At 34.8% G+C, this 13,014-nt stretch overlaps 1 protein-coding gene and 1 long non-coding RNA gene across 2 annotated transcripts in view; one reads left to right on the top strand and one right to left on the bottom strand.

Annotated features, from left to right (window-relative positions):
* Positions 1-13,014, top strand: part of rhoua (ras homolog family member Ua) — a 40,837-nt gene that overhangs the window by 27,526 nt on the left and 297 nt on the right. The gene's annotated exons all lie outside the window — the stretch shown is intronic.
* On the bottom strand, positions 3,210-12,951 carry LOC141377185 (uncharacterized). Its single transcript, XR_015505983.1, has 3 exons — positions 12,828-12,951; positions 12,522-12,590; positions 3,210-6,429 (listed from the first exon to the last, which is right to left on the bottom strand). It is a non-coding gene; the product is annotated as an uncharacterized LOC141377185 (long non-coding RNA).

The raw sequence follows: 13,014 nt of genomic DNA, 5'->3' as shown, positions 1-13,014 counted from the left end.
AGCTGTTTGCAAATACACCTTTACGTAGAGCAGTGAAAGCCCTTTGTTAAGTCCGCTGATCCCTCATGGCCTCTAAATCTAGTCTGTGGGGGGTCCTGTGGTGTTTATTTGTATTTTTTTGTGCACAAATATATGTTCCATCTACAAAATGTTGTTATACCCACTGGATTGAGATGATTATACCAACTGGATTGAATGCTTTGCTTATACCCATAGAAATATACACTACACTGTTAAAAAATATAAATAAATAATAATTTTACAGAAAATATCTTTACATTTTTTACAGTAATTTTTGCTATTTCAAATTATATTCAAAACTTAGTAAAATGACACTCTCTCTAAATTAACACTTTGACTTGCATTTTAGGTCCTTTATCATTAGACAAATTACTGACATTTTTGTTTTTTATACAGGGAATTACAGTATTATTTATACAGTATTTTTTCTGTTATTTTAAATTATATTCAAAATTCCGCAAAAATTACAAACAATATCTGTAAATAAACAGATTGTCTGTTATTTTTTGCACTATTTAATTAATGACAAATTACAGCAATTTATCTATTTTATACAATAAAATTGCCGTATTATTTACACAGTGTTTTTTCCAGTTTTTTTGAAGTACATTTAAAATTACATAAAATGAAAGTAATAAACTGTAATTACTTGCTCTGTAAAAAAAATCGTAAAAAAAAAAAGGTCAGATGACTGGCAAACAAAAACCTAAAAATTACGGTCAAATTCCTTTGTTGAAATAAAGTGCAAAAAATAACAAATCTACAGATATTTTTATTCAAAGTTTACAGAAGAACATTGTTATTTTACAGACTTTTCCAAGATTATTATGATCAAATCTGTTTAATAAAATTACACACTGGATTAAAAAGCATTGGATGCAGCTCAGATTGCACTACACCGGGTCTGCAAGAGCTCTGCCTTTTCTTGATGGTTTCACGTTTATTTAAAGCTTTAGAATTGATGCAGCTGCTTTCTGAGACATCCAAAGGCAGAAACACAAACTGCAGCTAAATGTTTACACACTTGACTACATTACAGATTATGTGGATGGATAAGCATTGTGAACAACTTATCTGAAAATATATGGAGGAACACTGTCACATGTCAGAATGTTCATAATGTGTGTGTGCTAGCGCTCACCGGCTCCTTCAAGTGCACATGTGTCAAGCAACTGAAGGAAGCTGAGCTTGAAGGTAAGCAAACATCGGTTTATCATACGCATTTTATTGATAATTTTTGACACCGTTGGCATTAAGAAGGAACAAAACATTATCTGACTAACATCTAGCAGCTAAATGTGTCTGGAAAAATATTCAAAGGCTTTTTTTTATAAACCTTGCGGATGTGAATGAGTCTGAATGTTCTGATTGGCTAGAGTAGACTTCTCATGTCAGCACATTCTAGACGTGAATGTGATCTTTCTGGCAATTTTCCTTCTGTGTTCGCACAGAGCAGCACTCTGGAAAACTAACGGTAATGTTACAACTTCTCTTTCCGGAAAACTGCCAGAAGAAATTTACAGTTTTTTTCAAAAAGGGCCTGTTCACACATACAGACCTTTCCAGAAAATTGCCGGTAATTTTCCAGAAAGGTCTGTATGTGTGAAAAGGGCTATTGTCAGTTTTCTGCATGATCATGAGGAGGGTCACGGCTCAGTGTTGGACAACTCTGTTGCTTGGTGCAAAGACTCCTTTGTACAACTTAATATCTCAAAAACTTTTTTTTTTTTTTTTCGCTTGATTATGATTAATTTTATTGTTTACTGTTACTTCTATATTGTCGAGTGTGACCTGTTGCTGTTAACTTTCAGCTATTGCTGTAAATCTAAATGCCCTTAAGGGACAATAAAGACATTCCAATCTAATTCAATCCAATCCAATTTAATCCTGTTTAACATCTTTGGATGGAAAAATAATTAATAACATTCACAACATAAGCTGATAAAACTCACTGATTAGGAGTTATTTTAGGAGTTTGCACTCATTCTGCTCATAAAAATAGCATAATTCCAGAGTTCTTGTTGTGTTTTTGGATTTTCTTTGCTGACACAGAAATTGTCTAAAAAAGTGAATCATTTTCATCCAGGCTGACACACATTTTGGATGATTGTGAGCTTGTGAATAAAGCTTAAGATGTTCTGTTGAGAACAAAACACAGCTTGTACTGTCTCTTGATCAGCATAAAGAGCAGTACTGTGATTTGTGAGAACAAGTACTTCTTTCTTTTTGAAGCCCATCTAAATACGTTGACTCTGAATGTGAATGTTAAACGCACATTTGTGTTTTCTCTCAAAGCTGCATTCAAGGCATGTCAAAATGATTGCATTTGTGAGTCGAGTGTTAGGGGTGTAGCATATCAGTCACCCAGTGGTTTGAGAAGCATGTGATGTGTGTATTAATCAACGATAATCTGCATCATCATAAAAGTTATTGCAATTTTAATTAAAAAAATTTTTTTGTGAGTCTGCGTGAACCAAAAGTTTCTACCAACTTAAGTGTCATGACATTTTTTTAGTTGAAACAACACTGTGTTAAAAAGAGGGTGGTTTTAATTTAGCACTTCTGACCAATCCAAATATTTGCACAAATTAATTTTGTGAGCACTGTCAACTAACAAGGTAAAAGTTTATGAGGACTTAAATAGGTTTTTAAAAAAGCTGTTATGCCCACCCACATAGCAAAATATATCTGGCCCACACAATCAGCTTTTGCATGGCCCACATGCCACAGTGAATTACGGTACATGACTGGACCAAGTCTGGCTTCCAGACAAGGGCCAAACATCGACCATATTTCGGCTAAGTTTCAGCCAATGTAATAACCCATAACTTTGGCTGAATTTGGCCAGATATGTTGGTTTGTCATGACTGTAATGGAATTCATAAACCCATGAATCATTGCACTTTAAGCGTGTTATGGGCGGGCTTTTTCTTGAAGTGACATGATTGGTAGAATTTAAAGACACAAACAGCTCTGCACAATGCCTTCCACAGTGCACAATACCTTCCACACTGAGGAAGGCACTGTGCTGAAACGTTTGTGTCTTTAAATCACCAGAAGAATGTAAAAATAAAAAAATAAAAACAGTACAAAGCAACTACTTGATGAGGATGAATCATTACCTTTTAGAATAATAGCATTGACAAGATTTTTTTTCTTTAAAAACCACAATTCAGCAAACTTCAGCACTCTACACACGTGATTTATTTGAAAATAATACAAATGTATTTTAAATTTGGGTCAAGATAGATCAAATTTTTAACACCTGCTATCCACACTTCTCAACCATCTTCAACCTGCTAAAGTCCCAGTTTAAGTTTGGAAAAGTTAGTGTTCCATTTAGTGGAGACAGACTAGAACACCAACCTTTAAAAACGAGGAATCATTCTCCGACTGGTCTTCTGGACTATTGCATATCCTTCCCTAATTAGACAAGCCCTTCTCATATGACCATTACATAACCAGCATTACATACACTGCAAGTGTGGATGCTGGCAAAGTATGCACATGCGCAAAGTGGGAATGGTCACATATCATGCTTTTTTGGCCGTATATTATGAACAGAAACTGTTTTTCTGAAATCAATATAAACTGCAGTCTGGAAGAGGAATGTTTTTATTCAAAAGCGCTCTTTTAAAACAAAAAGCAGTGGTTTAAATGCTACCTTAGCTGAAAAACCTGAGCACTGTAGGAACAATAGCACAACACATAATATAAGGGAGATTAACAAGAAATATCTATATTTTACTGTTGTAAACTACTTTTTATTTGTTAACGTGACAATATTGTAATTGTTGAGGCTGTAAAGTGAAAATAATTTTCTCCAGGTACATTTTGCAGTACTTGTCAGGTGTATCATTCAAAAGAGGATGTTGTTTGTAGAACATATCATCTACGCTAAACCATAAATCAAAACCCAATCATGATTCCAGTTACCCTTAGATGTGCTTGGGGTTGAACTATGATCCATATGTACACTGTGAAAACATCTGTTATTTTAAGTCTTTTTTCTGACAGTTGGAGTGCTGAAAAAAAACATAAAATAAAGGCCATTTAATTACAAAAATTTACCATAAAATAACCGGTTAAATGACAGACATTTACCATAAAATAACGGATGTTAAATTAAAAAAATTTGCTAGAAAAAAACTGACGTTAAATGACAAAAATTTACAAATGACAAAAAATATATAGCTTGAGGGAGCTAATAATTTTGTCCCTAAAATGTTTTTTAAAAAAATTTAAAACTGTTTTCATTCTAGCCGAAATAAAACAAATAAGACTTTCTCCAGACGAACAATATTATCATACGTACTGTGAAAATTTCCTTGCTCTGTTAAACATAATTTGGGAAATATTTTAAAAAGAAAAAAAATCATAGGGAGGCCAATAGTTCTGACTTCAACTGTATGTGTATCAGTAGATTAAGCCTGTGCATCTGCTCTTATTGTGACCACAGCTCTTAATCAAACAACAAATAACAGAAATCCACTCTTGCTCTAGTTTTTGTGCACTGTAACTGTGCTAAATATTTTGTAAATGTAAATAAAGAATAATCTATATTTCAAGAGTTCACACTTAGCTGATGATTGATAATAAAGCATGTTTGGCATATCCTCAAGCCCTGGGCTCTCAACTGTTTGAAGGGTAAGAGGGGAGTTTGAGCTCAGGTAGGTCTTTTGAACTCCCCTGCTTGTGAACATGTCAGGAATAACTAAGACATATATTGCTGGCCAAGAGTTTGTCTTATGACGCCACTTTGGATTTGTCAATTTACTTATGGTGTATGTCTTTGGATGGTGGGAGGAAACCGGGGAACCCGGGGAAAACCTACGTGAACACTGGAAGAACATGCAAACTCCACACAGAAATGCCAACTGGCTTGGTAAGGGCTCAAACCAGTGGCGTTCTTGCTGTAAGGCAACAGTGCTAACCGCTGGGCCGCCAGGCCGCTCTATCAGGAAAAGGGGGAGGAGTAGGGGTGGAAAGGGGGATTCTTCAAGACGCAGATGACTAAAGTGAAAACTCTGGTTATTTATAGTGAGTTAGTATTCATCTGATAGGCGCAATATGTGAAGCTTATGCGAGACCAGCCATGATCAATCATAAGCACAAGATCCTCTCAAAATTAGTTTAATAAACTGCACTTAATTTTGTAAATTGCAGTTTTCTTTTTCATCCAGTTAGTCCAAATTGAAATACTAAACCTACAATATTAAGTACGCTTTATAAAGGAGACAATTGATATGAGTTATTAAATAATTATAGGCAAGAATATGGTCATAGTAATACCAGAAAAAAATTGTTTTGTGTATTGTAGAAATACTACAAAAATTATGTTGAATACAAGAATACATCTAAATATAATATGGTCTTAATTAAGTGAGTTTAAAATAATTACATCCAGCAGGCATTCTGGATTCGTCCAGGGCACACCCAAAGAACAAACATACAGTCCATTAACAGAGGCTTCCTCAGAAATCCACCCTGACTGCAGATTCGCTGACTTCATTCAGCCTCTTTTTATCAAAAGTACATTACAGAGTTCAGAAGGGAGTCAATGTTTCCCGGCTGCACAGAGAGGCTGATGAGCAATGACAGGAGGAGAGCTGAAATTGACAGAGAATAGATGAAATATGCTTTTCTTGAGCAATGTTATTTGAAGACGTTACACTAAAGCAGAGCATCAACAGGTGAGTTGCATCACTGAAGCGTCCAAAGCTTTTAACTTTTACCAGAAATCTGTCCCGTTGCCTGGTAAGTCATTTGACCATAAGCTGCATTTCACAGCTGAAATCTCAAAGGGGAGATGGGATGAAGAGATCTGATAGGACATTCGAGTTGAAGCACAACAGTTTCTCTCCCACTCGCTTCGCTCTCTGACCTCTCCACCCTGTCTGCATTAATCATCAACACACGGCCAGAGCAGAACAGACCTGGGACACTCTCAAAACCACTCTTAGAGTTTTATCTCTTTTAAGAGATAAATGATGATATTAATGATATTTTTAATTAAAATATGCTGGCCTAATTTTGATTTTAGGATATATTAAATTAATTAGAGGCGACACGTGGTGCAGTAGGTAGTACTGTAACCTCACAGCAAGAAGGTCGCTGGTTCGAGCCTCAGCTGGGTCAGTTGGCGTTTCTGTGTAGAGTTTGCATGTTCTCCTCATGTTCATGTGGGTTTCCTCCGGGTGCTCTGATTTCCCCCACAAATCCAAAGACATGCGGCACAGCTGAATTGGTTAAGCTAAAACTGTCTGTAGTGTCTGTGTATGAATGAGAGTGTTTGGTTGTTCCCCAGTGATGGGTTGTGGCCGGAAGGGCATTTGCTGCGTAAAACATATGCTGGATAAGTTGCCTGTTCATTCCGCTGTGGCATCCCCAGAGTAATAAAGGACTAAGCTGAAAAAAATTAATGAATGGATGAATAAATTAATAAAATTCATTGTTTTCCTTCCTTTTTTTTTTTTTAAGTACAACAGAACAAACAAACAGCATGGTCTCAGAATATACACACTTAGCAGGTAAATTTAATATGAACTGCCATACATGTGGGTTCAGCTGTTGGAGATGCAAAAATAGAAATGTTACAGAGTATGTAGTCATCAAAAAGTCCTAAAAGGTAGCGTGCCAGTTAGTTTTCATGAGGGATGCTGAATTTGTATTGAGTATGTTTCAGGTCTAAGTATCTGAGAACGGGTAGCAAAGAGTTTTCTGTTAGAACTGGACCTTATAAATCGGATATGATGGAGGCCATACCCATTAACCAGATTCAAGAAGAACGGTACAGGAGATTTCAATTTTTTTAGTATTAGCCGCTTGGCCACAGTCATGCCTATAGTGAGGGCTTGTTGGAGATAATTTGGAAAGGTGAGGGAGTGTTCTGAAACACCAAAAGTAGCTTGCTTTGTGTCTGGTAGGAGGAAAATGTTATAGGCCTTGGAGTCATTCATTGATTTTCTTGTTGCCTTAGTCCCCTTATTAATCAGAGGTTGCCACAACGGAATGAACCGCCAACTTATCCAGTATATGTTTAACGCAGCGGATGCCCTTCCAGCTGCAACCCATCACTGGGAAACACCCATACACACTCATTCACACATACACTACAGACAATTTAGCTCACCAAATTCACCTATTGCGCATGTCTTTGGACTTGTGGGGCGAACATGGGAGAACATGCAAACTCCAGACAGAAATGCCAACTGACCCAGCTGAGGCTTGAACCAGCAACCTTCTTGCTGTGAGGCGACCACTCTACCCGCTGCGTCGCCCCAGGCCTTGGAGTATAAATGAAAAATGTTTGTCCAAAATTCAAACAAAGAGAAAAAATTTATTATTTTTCAAAAACGAAAATTAACTAAAAGTTAATTGATGACTCATCCTGCACTACAAAGGTTTGTCCTATCAGATGGTCTGTACTATGAGAATGCCCTGCCCACTAACACCACATAAGGTTGTACTAATGTAGACCCTTGAATTGCAACTTTCATTTGGTGTGTTATGATTATCAGCAATCTACATGGTTCCATAGTTCACATACATATACTGTCGTGCACCACTGCCACACACACTGGTTCCTGTTAGTCTGTGATCACACACACACACACACGAATATATATATATATATATATATATATATATATATATATATATATATATATATATATATATATATATATATATATATCAGTTTGTTTGCCCTCTCGTTGTCTGTTGTATTTTCCTTACTCCAATGATGGCCGTGTGTTCCCTACACAACCCCAAAAAGTTAAGGCAACCCAAACTGTTTGGATTGCTACAAACCATTTGATTTAAAAAACAAATCTATATGAATACTGTGAACTTACCCCATTTAAGTTGATGTAATGTTAAGTAATGGGGTATTTAATTAACTCACTACCTTCAACACTGTGTTCAAAACTCTTTTCAAATGAGTAGAATTAACTTTCAGTCAATTTTGAGTTAACTATTTCATTTGATAAAGTTGACGGTTGGGTTTTACAGTTTAGTTTGTACTAGTTTTGTTTTGTTCTTGTTTGTTTAATAAATATATGTTAAATGCTGCATTTGGATCCTCACACTGTCTTCCTTCTTCGCACTACATGTCGACTCGTAACATGGTGACCTTTATTTTGGATTTTATTTAGATTTTATTTAATTATATATTACAAAAATAACATACAATTACATTTATCTGCTCATTTTTGTGTGTTTTAGGTATTTTTTGGGGGGGCTATTATGTAAAAAATGGCAAATAATTAAAACCTTTATACTTTTTTATATTTAATACCACTATTTGTTAAGTTATTTTGTTAGTATGATTGGTTATACTTTTTAGATTTTAATAACACACCAAATGTATACTCATACAGGCTAAATATATTCTTTTTACCATACATATAATTCTTACACTTTTTCCCAATCAAGTGCCACACTGAGGTTCATGACTGTTACAAAAATCTGCAAATGAAAGGATTTATATATTTATTACTGACTGAAATGTACAATTAGCATCCGAGTTTTTACTTTTTATATAACATCGCCTTCAATTTTAGCTGCTTAAAACTTTGTGTAAGCCTCTCATTTACTGGCTCTCACTGTATTTGTCACATGTATAATTGTGCTGGTGTGTGCTGCCTTGCCCAGATCCGGTATTTATCCAGCACGTCTGTGCTGGGAGAGGAACAGCAGCCGTTATCTGCACTGATAATAGTGCTGTGACATAAGAGGACCCGTCCGTGAGGAATCAGCCATGTTTTGGAGGGGAAAAATAAGGGCGAATGGAAAAACAGAACTGATCAGAGTTTACAACATGGAAAAGCAGCACAGAACCGGCTGTGACCAGACTTACAGAAATAAAAACATTTTAGCCAAGTCATTATGAGTTCTCTGAGAGTAATAAATTCTATAAACAAGGAAAGCTTTATATGATTATTTCACACTACACATTAAATTCACTTACTGCAGAATGCAGCATATCTGTGGAAATCTGATAAATATCGATTTGAATATAACATATCTAAAAAAGAATACAAAATTTTATGATGACTAGAAAATTTGTTTTGTTGCTTTCGACTAGAAATAACTTCCATCTTAAAACTTGTGTGCATTTAGCAAGTGAATTTAAACAATAAATTCTGTTTTGGCTTTTTCTGTATGTGTTGTATTCTCTTTACTACTAGTTATAGCACAAAATAAACATGCATATATATATATATATATATATATATATATATATATATATATATATATATATATATATATATATATATATATATATATATATATATATATAATGTAATCAATTAGCCAGTGTTTCAATTGTGAAAAGAAAGTAAAATGGCTTGTAAACAGATTGTCACATAGCATAAGTCTCTAAATAGTTCCAAAGCATACCTGTCAACATTGTGATGTACAAATACAAAAAAAGACTACCTACCCAGAAGAATTCCCAAAATATGACCCCAAACTCCTTAATCTATTCATTCAGAGCAATTTTAGTTTCCCAAATCTATAGTGAAGAATAGCAAATTTCTCATTTTGATCGACACATTTTGTTACTGTTTATGCTCATTTAAGACTAAATTGTTTGTGTTTAAAATTATTTTTACATATTATTAAGGGAATTGTCTGATTAAACACATCCTAATCCAAGTGTCCTTTTTCGCTTCTCTTTAAATGGCGTGTACAGAAGCTGATCTGGGAACAGTGTCTTTACATGGATCGCGTCCATCAGTCAGCAACGTTAAGGCTAATTTACATGACTGATTCAGAGGTTGCGAAACACATAGTTTTATTGAAAAGGGAGTGAATGGGACCGTTTTAATATTAATTTACATATGCTTTCAAAATAATATAAAGCGAAATCATAATTCTCTTGAGCAGCTCTTGCAATTTTATCACATTTGAGATCATCTCTTTGATGCTACTTTAGCTTTTTATAGAAATATTGAAAATGCCGGAGAAATACAGGGTAAATACATAAATGGGATTATAGCAGAATAGAATAGTAAAATACGGAAGAATCCCAGCAAAAACTGGAGGGTTGACAGCTATGATTAGTACACTAGAGAAATGAACTCTTGAGAAGCACATTTTTTTAAATATTTGCACATTTAATTTACTGTTAGTCATGTCTTAATTATTTAATGTATATATATTAAAATATTATTCTCTAATGAAAACCAGAGTTTAAAAAGACACTTATTATATTGCAATATCAAATTGAAGTAAAAATAATTGTCTTTTTATTTAATCAAATAACACAATTTTATAAATCAATTTCGATCTTAATAAAAACAACAACAACAAAAACTGCTATTTGTGTAATTTATATGTTTGTGTATACATTTATATGTGTTGATTGTTGTAATTAAATATAGTAATATAGTTGTCATGGTCACCAGCGATCCAGCTTGTGCAGATTGCTAATGCACTAAATTCAACATTACATGAACAACATATCCAGTCATGCACTCCTCACACACATTTGTTCCTCAATCGGATGATTACTCACTCTCATGACTGGGAGCTGCTCATGAACTGGGAGCTACTGGGTTTAGTTGTGAACATTATGACACATTTTCCTTGCCTTGTCTTGCCGTGTTAGACCTTTGCCTTATTTTATTGTTCATTCCTGTTTGCCCATGTGATGACTGTTGCTTGCCTGACCATTCTTCTTAATAAATCTGTGTTTGGGTACGAACTCTGTTGTCAGCTTCCCATCACATTACAATAGTAATATAACTATTATAATGAAAAATCTGAATTAAATCGTTTAGCCTCTGTTAAAGGTAGCCTGTTAAAGGTACCACTCCCACTTAAAAAAAATTATGTGACTGAAATAAATGAAAAGCCACTTCATATGCAGGTACTGTGCTAAATCTGCAGTGTAAATAATAACTATGAATAGTTCTATGACTTATGTGTTTGGCTAAGCTATGTTCAAATTAAAAGAAAATATCTAAAACTCAGTGTAAAACTTTATCATCACCCATTATATAGTTTGCCTTTGAATGTCAAAATACTCAAACTACAGTTAAATAATTTACTCTGAAACCTTTTTTCCTGCCAATAAAAATGTCTAAGGTTATGCTATATGGAATTATTATGTAACTGCTGAAGGTCGCCAAGAAGAACACGTCAGCATTTGAAAATATGGTCAGTCCATTACAGTGCAATGCACAACATATTCATCCAGGCTCTGATTTCATTATTCAGTTGCACTTTCACGGTATCAAAGTATTGTGTTTAAAAGCATTTTCAAGGGGTCACAGATATAGATGCAGACGCAGACGAGGAAACGATAAAGACACTGCACTGTTGTTTTAGACAGCATTTGAGTCGTGATTCACATCCAGAGCGTGCAGGAAAGTCAGTGGCGTGTAATGATGACAGCAGATTGTCTTTCTCTGCGGCTCGTATGAATGTGCGAGTGCCTGTGCAGTGGCTCATGACAGGGATCCAAGCACGTTCTCAATGAGATAAATCTGCAATTGCATTTTTCACTTATCTGTTTTATCTTCTGGAGCCATCCCTACTGCCTTCAACCCATTCCTTTGTGAAAACACTTCACAGCTTCAGCTATTTTTGAATGGGTGATTCATTGGGATGCTGTATTTTCAACACAATCTCACGGCAATTCGTAACTTTTTCATTTAGTGCCTAACTCGTATGAATTCGTACGATCTAATTCGTACAATTTAGTACGATTTTCTTATCCCCCAATGACGGTTGGGGTTAGGGGTGGGGTCAGGTGCCACGCCTCCTTTTTAAAATCGTACCATTTCGTACGACTGAACTCGTACGAATTCGTAAAACGTAAAATACTTACGTTTTCTCGTATTTTACAGTTATTTTAGCCTCATTATGGTTCAAACAGTCATGTCATACCATGAAATTTTTATCATGTTATTTGTTTGATTTATGTGACGAATTATTATTCATTGTATGCATTTTAGAATTCATACACACATGTTTCGGGTTAGTAATGTTGTTAATGTTTTGGAAAGAAGTCTGCTCACCAAGGTCAGGGCCGTGCACAGACATTTTGAGGGGCAGGGGCCTAAACCAAAAAAAGGGGCACTAAGCGGGTGGGTTCTTGCTTATACAAATTTTCTAGTTGTTGTAAAAGTACAATTAAAAGAAAAAACAGTACACTGTAATAATTTCAGAACTATTTACCATTTTACATTTTTATATTTACCTGTACCTTTAACAACAAAACGTTTTTTGTCCTGAAAGATCTTGATAAGCTCATCTTACATGTATGTGATTCACATTTACACATTGCGGATAATAACAGAAACTATTTACTGTTGGATGGACAATCTGAACATTTTCTGTCTCCATCACCTTTACTTTGCTGAGTTGACTCTGAGACAGTTTCATCTTAGAATGAATAACAAAGCACTTACAATATTTAAATTATTTAAATGTCCATCTGTCTTATATGACACTCTAGCATATCCCTTCCAGATTAAAAGTCTTACCTGTACGTGTCTGATTTAGCTCATACTCAGTGGTCTCTCCCTCACTTTTTGAACCAGCTTCTGCCTCATCTTCAATGGAAAAATAAATATTACACGTTTAATTTAATAGTATACACCATAAATTTATATTAACTTTTAGAATATTAATATTGCTTTTTTTTTTTTTTACTATTTATAGGCCTACTATTGACATGGTTTTAATAAAATGATTTGCTGTAGCCTGGATTATAGTGATTATAATGGAAAATATAGGCCTACTTAATTAGATAAACACAGCTAAATGTTTTATACTGTATGATGATTTACCTGCTGGAGCTTTGAATCCATGTTTTCAGTGCTGAACTACCTTTATCAGCCTTCCTTCGTTCTTTCTCTTTCTGTCTCTGTCTTTTTTGTAAAGGCATTGTTTTTTGAGAATTTTTTTGTCAACAAAGTGTTCCAACAACAGAAACATGTTATTTATTTACAGGCTGAAAGGGGCACCTCAGCCAAT

Source organism: Danio rerio, chromosome 13 (genome assembly GCF_052040795.2).
Source record: "Danio rerio strain M-AB ecotype USA chromosome 13, GRCz13ab, whole genome shotgun sequence".
Classification (NCBI taxonomy): Eukaryota; Metazoa; Chordata; class Actinopteri; order Cypriniformes; family Danionidae; genus Danio; species Danio rerio.
This window is presented reverse-complemented; position numbering and strand designations above follow the sequence as displayed.